Source organism: Alligator sinensis, unplaced genomic scaffold (genome assembly GCF_000455745.1).
Source record: "Alligator sinensis unplaced genomic scaffold, ASM45574v1 scaffold26_1, whole genome shotgun sequence".
NCBI lineage: Eukaryota > Metazoa > Chordata > Crocodylia > Alligatoridae > Alligator > Alligator sinensis.
Window position 1 is genome coordinate 111,733 of NW_005842448.1, and position 16,957 is coordinate 128,689.

A 16,957-nucleotide genomic window follows, 5' to 3' on the forward strand; every position below is an offset into this window, starting at 1 on the left:
TTTTAAGTAAGGATAAAAATGCAGCAGTCTTTCTGGAATAAAACTCTGACAGACTATGATGAATTACCTTATTATACTTGTTCGCATGACAAATGTACTTGATCAGTGTTTCTTTTTGGGAATAGTTGAGCTTATCCAGAGGCAAAAGTTGAAAGGAAATGAAAGCTAACTAGTAATCCTAAGTGTAATACATCAGCATTTCTACAAACCTAAGCTGAGAAATCCAATCAATTATTGTTTGTGTCAATAACAACGCACTTCTTGTGTCCCCTCCTGGTATAACTTCTTCCTGAGTTTTTAACTCATTTAATGGATCAGAAATGTTCATTCGCTCATGTCTTTATAAAGAATACAGTTAGAATCAAGAGCTCCATTTAAAACATGACTTTCCTGTGGTGTAAACCATAAGATTTAGAATACTTTTATACTGCAGTTACTTCTGGGCACATATTCTGCCAGGAGAATCCCTTCCCGCTCAGTAGAAACTAAGAGCGTTCAAGTGTTCCTTCAATTTCTCCCAGGGGAAACATGCCCCCTCCAGAAGAAAGATCCTCCAGGTCAACCCCTTGAAGACTTTCCTCATGGGAGAAATTTTCTTCCAAGAATGAATACTTGTATGCTTCCCTCCTTGTCTTGTCTGGGAGGGGATGGAACTGCGTGGTCCAAGGAATTGTCTCCACCCTACTCCCAGAGCTCTCCTTACGCATTCTCCAGAAACTCTCTGTACCTTTCCCAAAATATACTTTCTCCACCACCTCACTTCCTCTGGGGATCAGCCAGCCTCTGTTCTCCATGCCTTCCCCAGATCAGGATCACCAGTGAAGGTGCAGAGAGCAGAGGAGAAGGGGTGGCCACAGGCTCTCTCTCCTGAAAGGATTTCTAGACATGGAAATATCTCAAAAAATTCCAGTGCTGGAAATGAATGCCTGTTCATGGTCTCTCTGACTGCAGTGTAGTCAAGCTGAGCATTACACTAGCTAGCTAAGGTAACAGTAGTTGTCTGACCATGAAGCACAGAGTCTAAAATAGGCTTACTGCCTGAGTGTTTACTCCCTTTCCAGGTTGGTTTTGGAATGCTCTTGAGTTTTGTGCTGCCACAACTGAATGGCTTCTAATACTTGAAGTCATTAGTTACAAAGTAGCTCAGGTATATTCCTACTGTAACTGCTTAGTAGACCTAATGATGCATCTAAATATTACAATATATGCACAAAGATTCTCCTACTGCCATTATAAGCAATTGGAAAAAATACCTTAAAGCTTTATTCTTTAGAGTATAGAATAAATAGCTGTACAGTGTTTCCAGCTATTAGTTTGGTAGATTTTTTTCATAACTTTAAAATATCAGGAGAAAAAGTATGCATAACAAATATCAATACAGCTTCTGGGGAAAGCTGGATATAGTTGCCAATACTATCTTTCCAACATATCTGATGTGCCTACTTTATAATCTGTGTGGGAATATCTCAACAAATATTTAGTAGTACTGGGGTCTGATTTTATAACAAGTGGAAAGAGCACCAGATAGTGACTTGAACAAGGTTCTGTTCCTACTCCTAACATTACATGTCCTTTAACAAGTTATTTTCACCTCTTTGAGTTTCAATTTACTTAACTGTTTAATGGTATTTACCTCTATTATAAAGAGTTTTAAGAGCCACTGATGAAAACTGCTATATAAAAATACAGTATTAGTGTTGCATAAGATATATTTAAAGCTAAAAGTTAATTCTGCAATAAAATTCAATACCAAACTTATTTACGAATTCTAGTTGAATTTGGCATAGTTTTGGATGACAAAGTGGAGGAAAAAGACAATGTGTAAAAGTCAAAACACTAACCTTTTTTTTTTTTAATTGAAAAATTTCAACTTTTTTATTTATCTTTTAAAAAATCCCTTCAATTTGGAATCAGTTGAAACATTCTGGATTGACATACGCCCCTGTTTTCCTTTATTTTTTTTTTGGCTCAGCTTCTGAACTGGCAAATCCATTATTCAGGTCTTTCAAATTTTTTTTATTCTCCCTCAAAGTCCAAGTTTTATAAAATATGGTGTAATAACTTGATGATTATACTCAGAAACACTGATATAAATAATTACAAGAAAACTGCAGTTGTCAAAATACATGACAAACATTTTTTCCTTTTTTTTTTTTATGCGTGTAAGAATCTTTGCAAGCTTTTTCAATCAGTTCTCAATTCTCTGTACTGTCATCTGCAATGGTCTCCCAGTTTGTAATGCAAATTTTAGGCATTATTTTCCGTTTCAAGATATACACAATTCTTATTTTGGGCTGAGGCGTGCTAGTGAAAATCAACCACATATGCAAAAAAAAAAAAAAAAGGTTGTAGTGTTGTTTATCTCAGCTTTAGAAGACAGTTAGTACATCTGCATCCCTGCTTTCACAACTTGTCACAAAGTCACTCTCTTAAAACATACTTATTTTGTCAGTATTTAAAATTTAATTGTGGAAAAGATTGTATCATTTTAGTGTTGTGGATGTTTTATAATTCCATGCAGTACTTTTAAAATATTGATCTCATATTAAAATACATGCCAATACATTCGTATACATTTGTTCAGTTAATTTTGAGAATGATTTCCTGTAGTATTACAAACATTTTTCACAATTTTTTTCATAGTTTTACAGCTTCCATATTGTTGGCACCAGATTTGGACCCAGCCTCTATACCTTTGTTATGGGAGAGCACAACCCTCAGACTGACCACAACACCTGCCAATTGATAATAGGCTAATTTATTGATACAGAGTGATAACAAAAAAGCAACAATACCAACAATCAAACAATACTGTATCTACCAATCCTAGGGCTGTCATCAGAGTCAAAGTCTATCTGGTCAGGATGGAGGTTCCACTCTGAGGCTCTTTCTCTTACGTGTCAGCAGCCTGGAGGTGGGATGCCGAGGCCCACAGCCCCTCTCCAGTGGGGTGCATAAGACGGGCTGCTGGTGTGTTCCCTCTGTCCATGGCAGTCTGGGGAACCCATCTGAAGGAAGAGGAGGAGGGACAGGGAGGGACAAGAAAGAACAGGGAGGGATTGTTTGTTAATCTGAAGTCTATGCTTTTGTATTCTCCTTCCCCCTTGATGAGTCCTGATGATGCTTGATCCGTGCCTATTTCTGGTTGGTTGTCTCTCTGTGGTCACGTGTCCACGTAGCCTTCCGGGCCTTCTCCTAATTTGGCCTCTTCCACCAAAACTGGGACTCAGGCCCCTCTCTGCTCTGAGGCATTGTAGCTGGTGTCACTTGCTACAATGGTATACAAAAGGTATATCCCACCTTTTGTTATGGGATATACTTCCTCAGTTCCCAGGCTGTGTCCCTTTTGTGTTAAACAACCTATCTGCCTTGAAGGTTGTGATCTTGTGTAATTGGCATGCCCCCCTCAATTCTCAGGCTGTGTCCATCTGTTGGCCTTGTTGTGCAAGACAGCCCATCTGCTTCCAGGGCTATCTGGAACTCTATGTGTGAAACCCAAATTTGGACAAATGATATAGTCCAGAAATTGTTTAGTATTAGCTCTTCAGTAACGAATTAGGTTTACTCTCAGACCTCATTGAAGTCTTACATTTGTTAGTCAAGCAGCATGCCTAATCTAACTCTCATCAGAATACTCCTAAGTACAGAATCCTATTCTTGTTTCTTCTATTGACTAGTATTATTTTCACAGCCCTCATTGTGTAGACCATCATTAATATCCTCACTAATTATTTTTACAGATGATTTTACAGAGAGGGTTTCACAAGGTCTCAGTAAGGCAAACTAAAGTCTTGCCTACAAAGAGAATGTATATGTTTCACTGAGAGGGGAAGCCAAACAAGGGTGCATTACTCCATCCTTAATGTAAACTTTGCTGAAAAAGAACAAGGAGGAAACCTCTGCCCCAGCATACAACCTTTCTGTAGTGGATGGCCCAAAACTGGACACAGTACTCTAGATATGGCCTCACCAGTGCTAAATAGAAGGGAATAATCACTTCCCTCAGTCTGTTGGCAACGCTCCTACTAATGTAGCCCAGCATACTGTTAGTCTTCCTGGCAACAAGGGCACACTGATGGCTCATATTCAGCTTCTTGTCCAGTGCCCCCCCCCAAGGTCCTTTTCTGCAGAGCTGCTGCTTAGCCAGCCAGCTCCCAGCCTATACTGCTGCATGTTCCATCCTAAGTGCAGGGTTTTGCACTTGTCCTTATTGAACCTCATGAGATTTATTTTGACCTAATCCTCTAACTTGTCAAGGTCTCTCTGAATCGAAGCCCTACCCTCCTGCATATCCACTACTCCCTTGGGCTTGGTGTCATCTGCAAATTTGCTTAGGGTGTACTCTATGCCATCTTCCAGATCATTGATGGAGATATTAAACAAAACAAGCCACTTGAGACTGGCTGCCAACTAGACATTGAGCAATTGACTGCTACCCTCTGAGACTCATGATCTAGCCAGTTTTCTATCCACCCTACAGGCCATTCATCCAACCCATACTTCCTTAGCTCGCTTGTAAGAATGTTGTGGGCAACCATATCAAAAGTCTTGCTAAAGTCAAGATATATCATATCCACTGCTCTTTCTGCATTCACAGAGCCAGTCATCTGATTCTAGAAGGCAATCAGGTTGGTCAGACATGACTTGCCCTTGGTTAATCCATGCTGACTGTTCCTAATTGCCTTCTCCACCAAGTGCTTAGAAATGCTTTCCTTGAGAACCTATTCTGTGATATTTACAGGGACTGAGGTGAGGTTGACCAGCCTATAGTTCCCTGGATCCTTCTTCTTCCCTTTCTTAAAAAATGGGAAGCCCTAGATTCATGTCCTCTACTCAACAGCACCCAGCAGAAATACCCGCCCCTCATGGAAACAGAGAGCAGGTGAGCAGGGACACCCTTATGTGAAGCCTGGGGTCTCCTGCTCCTGGCACTTCCCCACAAAAGTGCAGCAACGGAGATACCGTACATCTACAAAAATACTCTCCCAAGCAGCAGCAAGCAGGAGGAGAAATCCCCACCCGCTGCCCCAACTTGCTACTGTTTGTGAGAGCTGGGCTGCACTCCAGCCAGGCAAGGGTATCCCTGGCTCTGTCAGCTCCTGGGGGGAAATAGGAGGGAGGGATTTCCCTCTGTTGCAATGGAGACTCTGGCTGTGTTGCAGCAGGGTGTCCCTGGCTCCCTGTGGAAAGGCGGGAGAGGGAGGTTTCCCATTCCCCCCACCCCCAACTTGCTACTGTCTGGGAGACCCAGGTTGCTGCTATGGCTGTGTATGGTGACCTCGGCTCTGTGTGCATGGGAGAAAGTGGGGGGGACGCGATCCCCTCCTATAGCCTGCCACTGCCCAAGAGACCCAGGCTGCACTTTGGCCAGGAAGGGTGTCCCCAGCTCCTTGTGCTTTTGTGGAAAAGGGATTTCCTGCCACTGCCCCTATGCTTGCTGCTACCCAGGAGACTCCAGGCTCTTCTCCAGCTGGAGAGGGTGCCCCTAGCTCCATGCACATGTGGCGGGAAAGGGAATGGGGGGAAGGATTTCCCCTCCCCACCCCCTTACTTCTTTGGTACCCAGGTGACCCTGAGCTCTGCTCCAGCTGCACAGGATGTCCCCTTCCCCCCAGCTTGACCCCCTCCCCCCAGGGTTTTCAGGGATGTCTCTACTAAGAAGTCATCTCATTCTTTGAGTGGTACTGCTGACTACTGAGAGCTCCCCCAGATGATCAGCAGTAGAAGTACAAGGTGTTACTTCCTTTTGCCTCCTCCTGACAGCCTGTCATATGTGTGTATAGTCATGCACATGGTGCAATGTCGTTGTTGTGCAAGAAAAGCTATGCAGCAATAGATCTTCCCTGAGTGATACAGGAGTGTGTGATAAGTCTGACTGTTGTGCAGGACTTTAGTTGAAAAGGGGTGTGCAGGGGTGTGTAGTGAGCATGGGATCTACTGGATAGTCTTTTGGTGGTTAACGCATTAGATTAGGTTTGAATCTGGGCTCTGGTTCATAGATTTCTGTAAAAATGAGTTATGTTTATTTTTTTATGAGTCATGGATAGAATTTGCAGACCTGCTAATTGTATATTCTTCCATTTTGTAGGTGCCTAACATAAGATAGATAAGCCCTGATGTTTGAAATACTCTAAACTCTAATTAGAGTCAGTGTAGATTTCAGGCTCACAACATCTTGGAATAATTAACCCCTAGGGGTCTCAGGTTGGTCACCCTCAATTTTTGGATGGTTTTTCCAATTTAATCCTAAATACAGCTGTGGCTGTATTTGCTGTCTCTGAAATGAGGATGGTGCTATCCATGTACCTCACAGAGTTCTTATGAGGATGGATTGATTAATGTCTGACATACTCTCATGGTATGATGATGAGTACAATTGCCACTGAAAAGTCCAATAGGAAATGGAACCTGAATACAGTGCCGTGTTTGGTAAAATAAAGGCATATGTTGAATGAGGAGTTAAAAATGTAATTCATCATTTGTTGAGAACTATCCAGTCTATGCAGTGGCTAAGACTGGGTACAGTGGATGGAGTGGGAAGGGAGAGGCAGGCAGCATGTGATGATGTGGTTTAGGGCATGGGAGAGTCCAGAATGGAGGCAAGGGTGATATGGTCACATATCCCCTTTGACAGTGTGGCACACATACAGCTCTGAGCTTGCTGGCATGTTAGCACAGCTCCTACTGAAGCTGTGCCTCTGGACTGAGCTTTCTGAGCTCACCAGCTGACTGATGCAAGCTCTGGCTAAAGCCCCTGCTTTCACATGCCCAGGGGGTCAGCATCTCCCCATTATCCCCCACCTTCCTTAACACCTTTGCCCCATGCTGAATTTAGTGGCAGAAGAAAAGAAGTAGCAAGTATTGAATGGAAAAGTTTAGAAAGATTCTGAGAAGGATTTTATTAATAATTGCACGTACTTTTTGCAAAAAAAAAAAAAAAAATCTGCTTTGCCATTATTTCAGGCACTTCATTTATTACTGTGCATGGTATAGGTTCACTTGTATAGTACTTCTGTTGAAAGTTTGATAAAGCAGTTAAACAGAAGAGTGGATAAAACTGCACAAATTAATTGAATGGGTATACTTGGGTCTAGTGCTTCTTAGTTGTCAGTTGCTTATTTTGTTCTGCTTAATTTAGCTGCTCTTCAGCTTGTAAACTTCAAAGTCAACCCAAAGTCAAGCTCAGGGAAAGTTCATGTGACACAAATAGGTCTGACCAGACCAAGCAAAGTGATTAAATCTCACTTCTATGCAATATGGATAGACTGCTACTACTGCTGCTATGGAATACTGACTCCCTTTTATCATCCTGAACCTGGGATAAATGAATATTATGAGAGTACACTGTAGTGCAAAATTGAAGAGGAGGTTGTTAAACTTGGATTTATAATTTGATTAGATATTTATGAGATTGAGTATGGAGGCTGCTTTAATGAGAGGGGGAAGCAATTTACAGCATCTTATGATTTACAGAGTTAGTACTCAGCACATCAGTAATTGCCAAAAAAAGTGTGTTTTTTGTTTTCTTGTTGAGTTTGTGTGTTAAATAGTTTTTCTCTGACTGAGTTTTAGGAGAAGGATTTCTTATCTGAAAAACAGTACTAATATGCTTGATGTACTTCATGAAATATGTTGTTGAAGACGTGATGCTGAGGGTTTGCTGTCTATTCATGGCTGAAATGGCCTTGAAGGAGAAATAGTGCATCCAGTACTATTATTCAGATAGTACAGCCATCACAGACCCACGTGATCTACTCTTGGGGTGTTTCATGGTATAATAAAGGAAGGTGTGTGTCAGGGGAGGAAGGGGGTTGTAATGCAGAAGTAGCTATCAGAATCATTTTGGTATCAAGCAGAGAGAACCTAAAAAAAGATAGAAATAAGCTTCACATAAGTCAGTAATCCTTGTCTACCTGCCCTATTCAGTTTCTGGGCACTATTCTGTTGTTCATGATACAATGGACAGCTTTCTTAAATGTATCTTTAAAGGGGAAAAATAAGTTTTAAAGTGTTCAGTATTTCTCAAATGGTTTAAAACTGTGATTGATTGAATAAATGAATGAATGAATGAATAAATAAATACATTTTGATAATCTTGGCTATAGATATAAATGTATGTTTAAGTAATAAGAGTTGACCGATAATCATATTAGTTCTCTGAGGCAGTTCTAAAATGTACATTTTAATTGAGCAGGACATCAACTAACTATACTTTGAATAAAGAGATGAGAATGAGTAGTGAAGTTTTTTCAGAAGTTTTCCACTTATGGCTATTCCTTTTCCTCATTCTGTCTTATTTCACCTTGTCTGTTCAGTAGCTAACTAGCATGGTGTTGTGAGGAAGGGTGTACTATTCTGCGTCATAGCTTAACAAAGTGCAGGCAGCTTTGTAAGATAGGTTTCCTGCTCTGAACATTAACTTTTAATTTGGTACAAGTGAGCCTATTGCTTGGTATAACAATTAGGCAAAAGCATTAACAGGAAGGGATATCCTATGGTGTTGTAAGACTACACACATTTTTATTGGAGGGTTTCCTGAAATTATCCATGGTACCATGACATATATTGCTGAATCCCAAACAAATTATTATTGTTTGCTTAGTGATTTATTCCCCCCAAAAGAAGAACTATTAAGGACTGTTTCAGGTTAATCTCAAGATGCCAAAGAAGAATGGAAGAGGAGATATACATGTAGTTATACTTTCACAAAGCCATAGAATAGTAAAGTTGGAAGGAACCTCAGGAGGTCATCTTGCCCCCTAACCCAGACAGGATCATCCCTGACTAAAACATCACAATAAAGTATCTGTCTAACATGCTTTTAAACTTTTCCAAGGCTGGTGATTCCATAGCCTCTTTGGGCAGCCTATTCCAGTGCTTTAGTGAGAAAGGTTAGCTGCGGATGACAGAACAAGGAGCAGTGGTCTTAAATTGCAGCAAAGGAAATTTAGGCTGGGTTCGAGGAAAAACTATCTCCAACCTTTTTGTAGCAAGCCTTCAGGTACTTGAAGACTGTTATCAATTCCTCCTTCACCCATCTCCTCTTGCAGCTAAATAATCCCAATTCCTTCAGCCTTTCCCTGAAAAGCATGTTTCCCAAACTTCTAATAATTGTTGTTGTTTCTTTCTTTTTGGCATTCTGGGAGACCCAGCTTACCATCTGCTTCCTTGGTTTGTGAAACATTTTACTGGGTACTTGGGCAAGAAGTCAGTTTGTTTTACTGTAGGTTTGTTGTAGAGTAAGCAGTTGCAAAATCTTAAGGAGCTATGCTTGTTTTTGTGGGGGCGGGGTTGGTTGATTGTTAATTGATGTAGGTGAGAATGATTCTCTCTGAAGGAAGAAGAGATTAGAAAATGACTGACCAGAAAAAAGAGGAATTTGAAAAGGTTTTTCAGGGAGAAGACTAAGGTGAGGTGCACCAAGAACAGCAAAGCAGGAGAGGGAAAAAATGGATATGCTTTTGTTGTAGAGGTATGGTTAGTTCAAACAAAGGACGTGAATTTAAGGGGACCTATACACTTGCCTGCTCCCATGCATTCTAATTAGAGCAGACTCAATTCATTACAATACACCAGCAGCCTCAGCATCATGTTTTCAGCATCCTCAGATTTCAAAATGCTTTAATTAAATAGGGTTACCATACGTCTGGGTTTTCCCGGACATGTCCTCTTTTTTGGACCCCTGTGCTACATCTGGGCAGGTTTTTAAAAGGAGAGCAAATGTCTGGGTTTTCTGCTCTCCTGGGCTGGCTGCCTGGGGCTGGGAGCAGTGGGCAATGTGATTGGCTGTTGGGGGTCATGTGCTCCCTGTGTGGGCTCTAGCAAGCTTCCAGGTCAGAGACAGAGACAGTCTGGAGTGAGGGACACCAGCAGGGCTGACCAGGGGGCAGAGGGCTGTAGATCAGGAGTGAGGGGCATGGGGGACAGGATGGGTGTCTGTGGGTTGGGCGTGCAGTGCATTGGCAGCACCAGGAGGCTGTGGGTCAGGAGTGAGGGAAATTAGCAGGGAGTTGGGGGTAGGCTACTGCTGTTTGGGAGTGGGGGGCACTGGCAGGGCTGGAGTCAGTGGGTCCAGAGTGAGGGGCAGCAGCAGGGCTGTTATGGGGGGGGCAGGGCTTGTCAGTGAGGGGCAACAGAATGGGTAGGGGCAGGGCCACCGACATGTCATTGCCCCCCCATTGTATTCTTCCTACCCCCCACGCCCCCTTGCCCATGACAGGTGTCCTCATCTTGGACCTGGAAATATGATAACCCTAAATTAAAGCTGTTACGGTAACCCTAAGTTAAAGTGTCCCCACTGCCATTTTGAACTGTGGAACATTGAATAAATGAGACACTGTGAGAGATGCTCTTATTAAAATATCATCCCTGCCACCCCACCCTAGAGCACATGTAAAGATGACCACAGTTGTTGTGAGGTCTGCCCCCGCCCTGCCCCACAACCGATCTGCAATCTCTGATACTTCCTGTTGCTAAAGCAACTATGTGTTTAGAACCTCTGTGCCAAGCCTACTGGTATTTCAATGTCTGTGTCCTCTTACCTACCATGTGGACTTCTGAGGAATTAAATCATAAACCTAACCAAAATCCCTTTGTGATTCTGGAAAAGGATATGGCCAAGATATGGGGAGGAACTGAGAAGTGGGTATAGGCAAAATTACCTATTATACATAAACCATATGAAGGGCACTTAATATGAGTACGTGCACATTAAAGCTTGATAACTTGAGTTAAGTGTCCTCTGAGGGTCTTAGAATGGTACTACTTCAGGCAAGGGTTAACCCTGGGATGTGTTACCTAGCTCCTGTTAAGATAGCTTCAGTCTACTCCACTGAAATATAATGAGCAATTTCCAGTCCCATAGCTTCCCAGGATACACCACTCCCAGCCTCTGCCCTTCTCCAGGGCAGGAATAAAACCCAGGTGTCCTGCCTTCTAGCCATGCCCCTGCTCACCATCCCTTTGGATGGAGCTGTGTAGGCAAGAAACAGTATTAACCCTTAACATATGACTGCTTGCAGCATGTTCTAAACTAAACACTTTAACATCCCACAGGTTTAGTATGATCTAAAGGTAATGCATAACTTTAACCTAGTGGAGTGGGCGATGAAGAAAAGGTATTTGTAGCCCTCCTGCGAGTTTAAACCACAGTCTACCTGCCAAGACAATGGTAACACCTAGATTCTGTTTAGACTCAGGAGGTTTAAGGCACTTGGACTCTGAGTAGATTTCCTAAATGGCCAAGAAAGAGTGAAGGTGTAAAAGAGTGTTAAGCCAGATCCTATCATAGGGTATGAAAGATCTTGCATCAAAACTGTGTTCAAACTGTTGCAGAACTATGGCATCTCTTATTGCTCATGGTATCTTATATAACATTTAGATTCCAGCACAGATTGCTTCCTTGGACCACTAATATTATTCTTATTGTAAATACATCCTAGCTTATCTTTCTTATTATGTTATACAGGCCACTGTAAAAAGACGCATGGGATACTAGCTGAGTATCTGACCTTTCCTTTATGCCCAGAGCAGTTTGCTGTGTTAAGGCACAACTTGTTCCAATAATCTACATATTCAAAAGAATATAGGACTTTGCTGTTAAAAAGAAAACTGGAATACATTGGTGTGGTTCTTAAAGCAATTTTATTTGATGTAGTTTATGATGTAGTTTATGATAATAAGTAGAAATGTTTTTTTCTAAACATTTGATTTATGCCTTACATGAACACCACTTTGTGCTAGTATCCATTCAGACAACTTTTGAGTTTTCATCTGCACTCAGGAACAAAATATCATAGAAGTGTCTTTGGGGCTAGCTCCAGAGTTTGTAAGTGGGAAAGGAGGTACAGCAGGGCTAAATTATGTTCACAATATAGCTATTTAGAAACCAATGAGAAGAGGAAGGAGAATAAAAGGAAGTCTGTGCTGAGTCTTCACTTGATGAACAATGCTGTTTGTGAATATGTATAAAAGTCCTCCAGTAAAACTGATTAATGCACAAATACACAAATTCAAACTTGCATTCTTATTATTCAAGAGATAAGCACTGAACACAAACTCCAGCACAAACAAGCACATAGAAAGATAGTCCTTTGTTCTTGTTCCAGCTTAGCTTTCAAGTTTGCAGAAATCCAAAAATATTATTTGCAATCGCTTTAGTTAAGATTCTTTAAAAGTGGACAGAAAATGGTGTCTTGATACCAATCTTGAACGAGCATCTTAAAAGTATAAACTGACCTTCAGGAATATTTTATCCCCTGAATTTTTCCTGGTTTCTCACTCTTTTTAATTCGGAATATATATAAATTCTAATGGAGGTTTTTAGGTATCTAACCCAATAATTTTTCTGTTTATTTTTTATAGGTAAGCAAATAAAAGATTCTTCAGTATAATCAGACTTCATCAAGGTAAACCAATTTCAGATATAAAATTACCCTGATGTGATGTAACTATAAATGTGTGTGTGAAGATTTGGTTTTTCATGTATGCAAATAATTTTTAATTTAGCAATAGTGCTTCAACAGAAAAAAGTAACCAAGGTTTGTCAAGCATTGTTAGATGCTATATTGTTCAGTGTTAGGCTGTAGTTGAGATTTTTTTAATGTTGCCATCTAGAACATTAATTTCTCTGTCACCTAATTATGGGTGAAGTATAATAAAGACAGCCATGTAGTCAAGTTGAAAAAATCGGATGAACATTTGGAAAATTATGAAATGTATACCTTAATGAACATTTATCTGGGATAGAGAGTTAAACAAATGGAATGGCATGAGAAATAAACAAAGTAGATTTTAAGGTATTAAATACCAGGGTAATTAGGTTTTTGGAAAGATAGCAGAGATGGAACACTTATGGTAGTTTGTAAACTGTGGACTTTGGCCAACACTTTTTGACAAACAAGCAATGTGGCATAGAATGTAATATATCAGTGTAAAAACCAATACCCCTGTAGTTAGTATTAATCAAAAAAGGCTTGCCTAAAAGAACCAAGTTCATTCTTTTTTTTTTCTGCCAGAAGACAAATTAGTCCTTCATTTAGTGCTGGGTCAGGAAAAAATTAGTTTCTGTTCTTCTTTAAAGATTAATTTCCTACCCTATGTATTTACCACTGATTACAGAGGATATGAACAGAAAATAGCCAAAGGCACTATTAATTCATTAACAGAAATGTAGCATGCATTACTTTAAAAAGCACAGCAATACTAGGCTTAGAAGAGAAGTTGGGGACACAGTTTTGTTATTAGCCAATGTAAACAATGCAGCTAAACCCAGGAATGTGTATTCTGACTCTTTTTCTTCCTGAAAAAAAAAATTCCCTCTCTCTAATACAAATACTGTAGGGACTTTCCTGTACTGGGAGGAAAGTAATTTGTGAAGAGAGGCTGGAAAATAAGCAGTGTTGCATGAATTAATAACAAGACTCCTGCATGGACTCGTCCTTCCCTAGAGCAAACATGTCAATACAGGTCTTCATGGTAAACTTTTTTTAGATCCAGTGATAATTAAAGGTGTTAAATATTTCATTTTTACACTAAAATACATTCTTTTTAATTGCTTTTTATTATACATATCAGTACTGAGCATATATAGGAATTGCTTGGCATTTTAATAATTGCGGGGGGGGTTCCCTGCTACTTTGCCTGATGTGAATCCAAATTTATATTTGAAATTAGAATACTAATTTAGAATGGACAGACATGAACTTCATTTATGAAGTTATTTAATAAAATACTGTGTTTAATCAATGGGTCACTTGTGAGTAAATCAGCAATGGCTTTGGCTTGGAGCAAATAATATGGAGGATGCATGTGTGAGTTCAAGTTTTGTAAGATCTGTCCCAAGGTAAAAATCAGTGTAAAGATTTTTTTTTAAACCATAGCAAAGGTTTGGAGGTATTGGCATTTTTCTCAACCAAAAGAAGCTTTGGGATTTCAGGATATTCAAAATCCTGCACATAAACTCCTTGAACAAGGGAAAATGCTATAATGAATCTAATGCCTTCTTTCCTGATTGTTGTATTGAGTTTTCAGGGGATATTTGAAGATGTAGAGCTAAAGAAAAGGTGGTCCACAGTTCTTTCAATTTTTAGATTCACTCTGGTTTATATTTTCTAGTCCAGCTGCACTGTGAATGTTAATCCCTCCCCCCCCCCCATATCAATGATGTTAGTTCAGTGTAAGATTGATAGTTATTTGATTTAGAAACATCTGTTGTTACATGGTGTACTCTTAGCAGATGCTCTGTCTTTCGATGTAATATGCTATTTATTTTCATCTCAAAGCATGTAACCTGTGGTAGATGAATGTTAATACAGTTACAGTGCCCGGTTCTGAAACTATGGGTTTTGTGTGTGTGCCTGCAGTCAAATTAATGTTTGCAAATTGTGCAGAACATCATTAACTTTAATAAAGGTGGCAGTTGGAACACCCTTGGAATCACTCTACAAATTGATGCATACAATTCTTCCAGCTGTAAGGCATTCAGTAACGTTTTTCCCCAATTAGCCTTTATTTTTGTTCCTTGTGGATTCAGGAAAACAACAATGTATATTATCAAAACCACAGTGCTGTTGCCTAACTTTCTTATTGTATTTTACACGTCACAGTGTACAAAGGGTTGTAATAAGAAAAATGCCCAGATATGAAATCTACAACTTAACTAACTTTCCCTGCACATTTCAATCTGCTACCAAACAATCAAAATAAGTTTAATTGTCAGAAAATCCTAGTGTTTTACACTTTATCTTGATGATTGAGAGCATTTGAAATAAATATAAGAATAATATCAAGAATATCTGAGGTCTGCAAGAACGTCTCCTTTTGGATAAAAAACATTCAATTTACCAACAAAAAAAAAATCACAAAGTAATACTACTTGTTTGCAAAACAATGCATCTTAAGTATGTCTATAATGTTTTCTGCATTGTGTTCTCCATTTTGATTATGATAGTAAGGCAACATTGCTAAAGATGAATACATGAATTATTTTTATGGTTGTTTTTTCATTTGTTTTGTTTTGTTTTAATCCACTTCTATCTTTTAAGTACATTTCCATATTATTACCCAACTTTATCTAGATCATGGCTAATATTTAAAACCCAACATAACCATTACAACCTCATTTAATAGAATGTTTCTATTAAATGCTTTTAAAAATAAAATCTGAATACATAAAAAATGGCTAGGTGGATAGCTTCAAAGCAATTTTCAGTTAATTTCAAATTGTGTGCATGGTGTACTTGAATTTATTGTCAGTTTCACTAAGTCTTCATAGTCTTGGAGGTTCACCTCTTCTTCATATATAACCATATTGTGATAAGCAGCCTTTCTACACAGGTGGTAACACTATAGTAAATTGGTTTTTTTTCTCTATTCCTACAGTATATTCAGGAATGGTCTTTTATGATAAGAACATAATGGATTGCCCTCCTTCCACCACAGTCATCCTATTCTAGAAAGAAGTAACTGAACAGAAGACATAATAGTGCCCTTTCACAAAAATGACTTCAGTCTATGCATGTGCTCAGGAGTGAAATGAAGCACAGGACCATAAACTGAATGACAGGTTAAAATAGATATGTAAGAATAGCTGATTCACTCACTGTGCCCTGTCAAATGGCATCAATGAGAGAGATTCTGCAGATTACCTTGTCAGAGTTCATGCTGTAGGCTGTTCTGATACTAAAATTCACAAGAAGGCAGGTATAATGTGGTACAGGCAACATTTGTGGGGGTACTCTATTTTTGTAGATATGCAGCTTTTTTCATTTATGTAAATGCAAGATCTTTTTTATTGTGTACATTTTTTTCTTTAATATTAATAACTTCAAGATTTTAAATAATGGGGAAAGGAAAAACAGAATCCAAAATTTTCTACATCAAAATGTACAATGAAGTAACTGTTAAATCCTAAAATGCCCTTCAAATGAATTTGAATTCCAGATTAATCAAAATATATCTGTCATATAATTTGCAACCCTAACCCCTGATGTGTGACTAAGCCCTGTGACTAAGTTAAGAAAACTCAAATCCATGTTCATAGCGCCACTCCTGTTTCACATTTTATTACACTCCTTAGATATGCTTCTAGTTCAACAAAATCTAGTTCAGTTGAAACTTCACTTTTGAAATTGGCTTCAGTTCGTAACATACCACCAAATCCAAATTATTCTCTGGCTGGTACAGCCACATCCAGGGTTTATAGTGTGATCAGTACCTACTTTTTCTCTTTTTTTCTGATATGGTTATGAATGCATATCTTGAGCGCAAGCAGGGGAGTGGAAACAGTCTCTGCAGTCCTTTTACTTCTGCCCTTGTTCCATGGCACAGGTAGATTTGTAGGTTTAAAATAGGGTATGGAATGAGTAGAGCCAACTTGTGAGTTGGAGTGTATATGCAAGTAGCATATGCTGTGTTGGGGCATAGCACAAGTTATGCACTCCCTGGAGAACAGGGGAGTAAATGACAGTTGTTTCTATAGCACTACAAAGACCCTCACGCTATGTAGTCCCTTACTTGGAGGAGATTGCCGTCTCATTATGTAAACCATTGTAATGGACTATTAACATCTTACTCTTCAGAACATTCAGTTTCTCCCCTCCTCCCCCGTTGAAAAAACCAAAAAAAAAACCAAAAAAAAGGAAGTGCTAAATTATAGCTGTTTTCTATAGTCATCAAATTATTCAGTAGAAAAGCCAACAAAATTAGGCCCCTACTGATATGATAATAATTAAAAAAAAAGTATTGCTTTGCAAATTGTATGATATAAGTGAAAAAGATAAGTAGAAAGCTAAATCAAAGCTGTTTTTATATCAGTCAAATACCAATTCAATTAAACCAGATTATTCAACAAGAAATCTTACAAAATTAAACTGCTATTGATGCATTGGTAAGTAAATGCAAATATGTTTCTTTCCAGATCACAGAGCTGCAAGCCCCACCCCCCCCCCACCCCAAC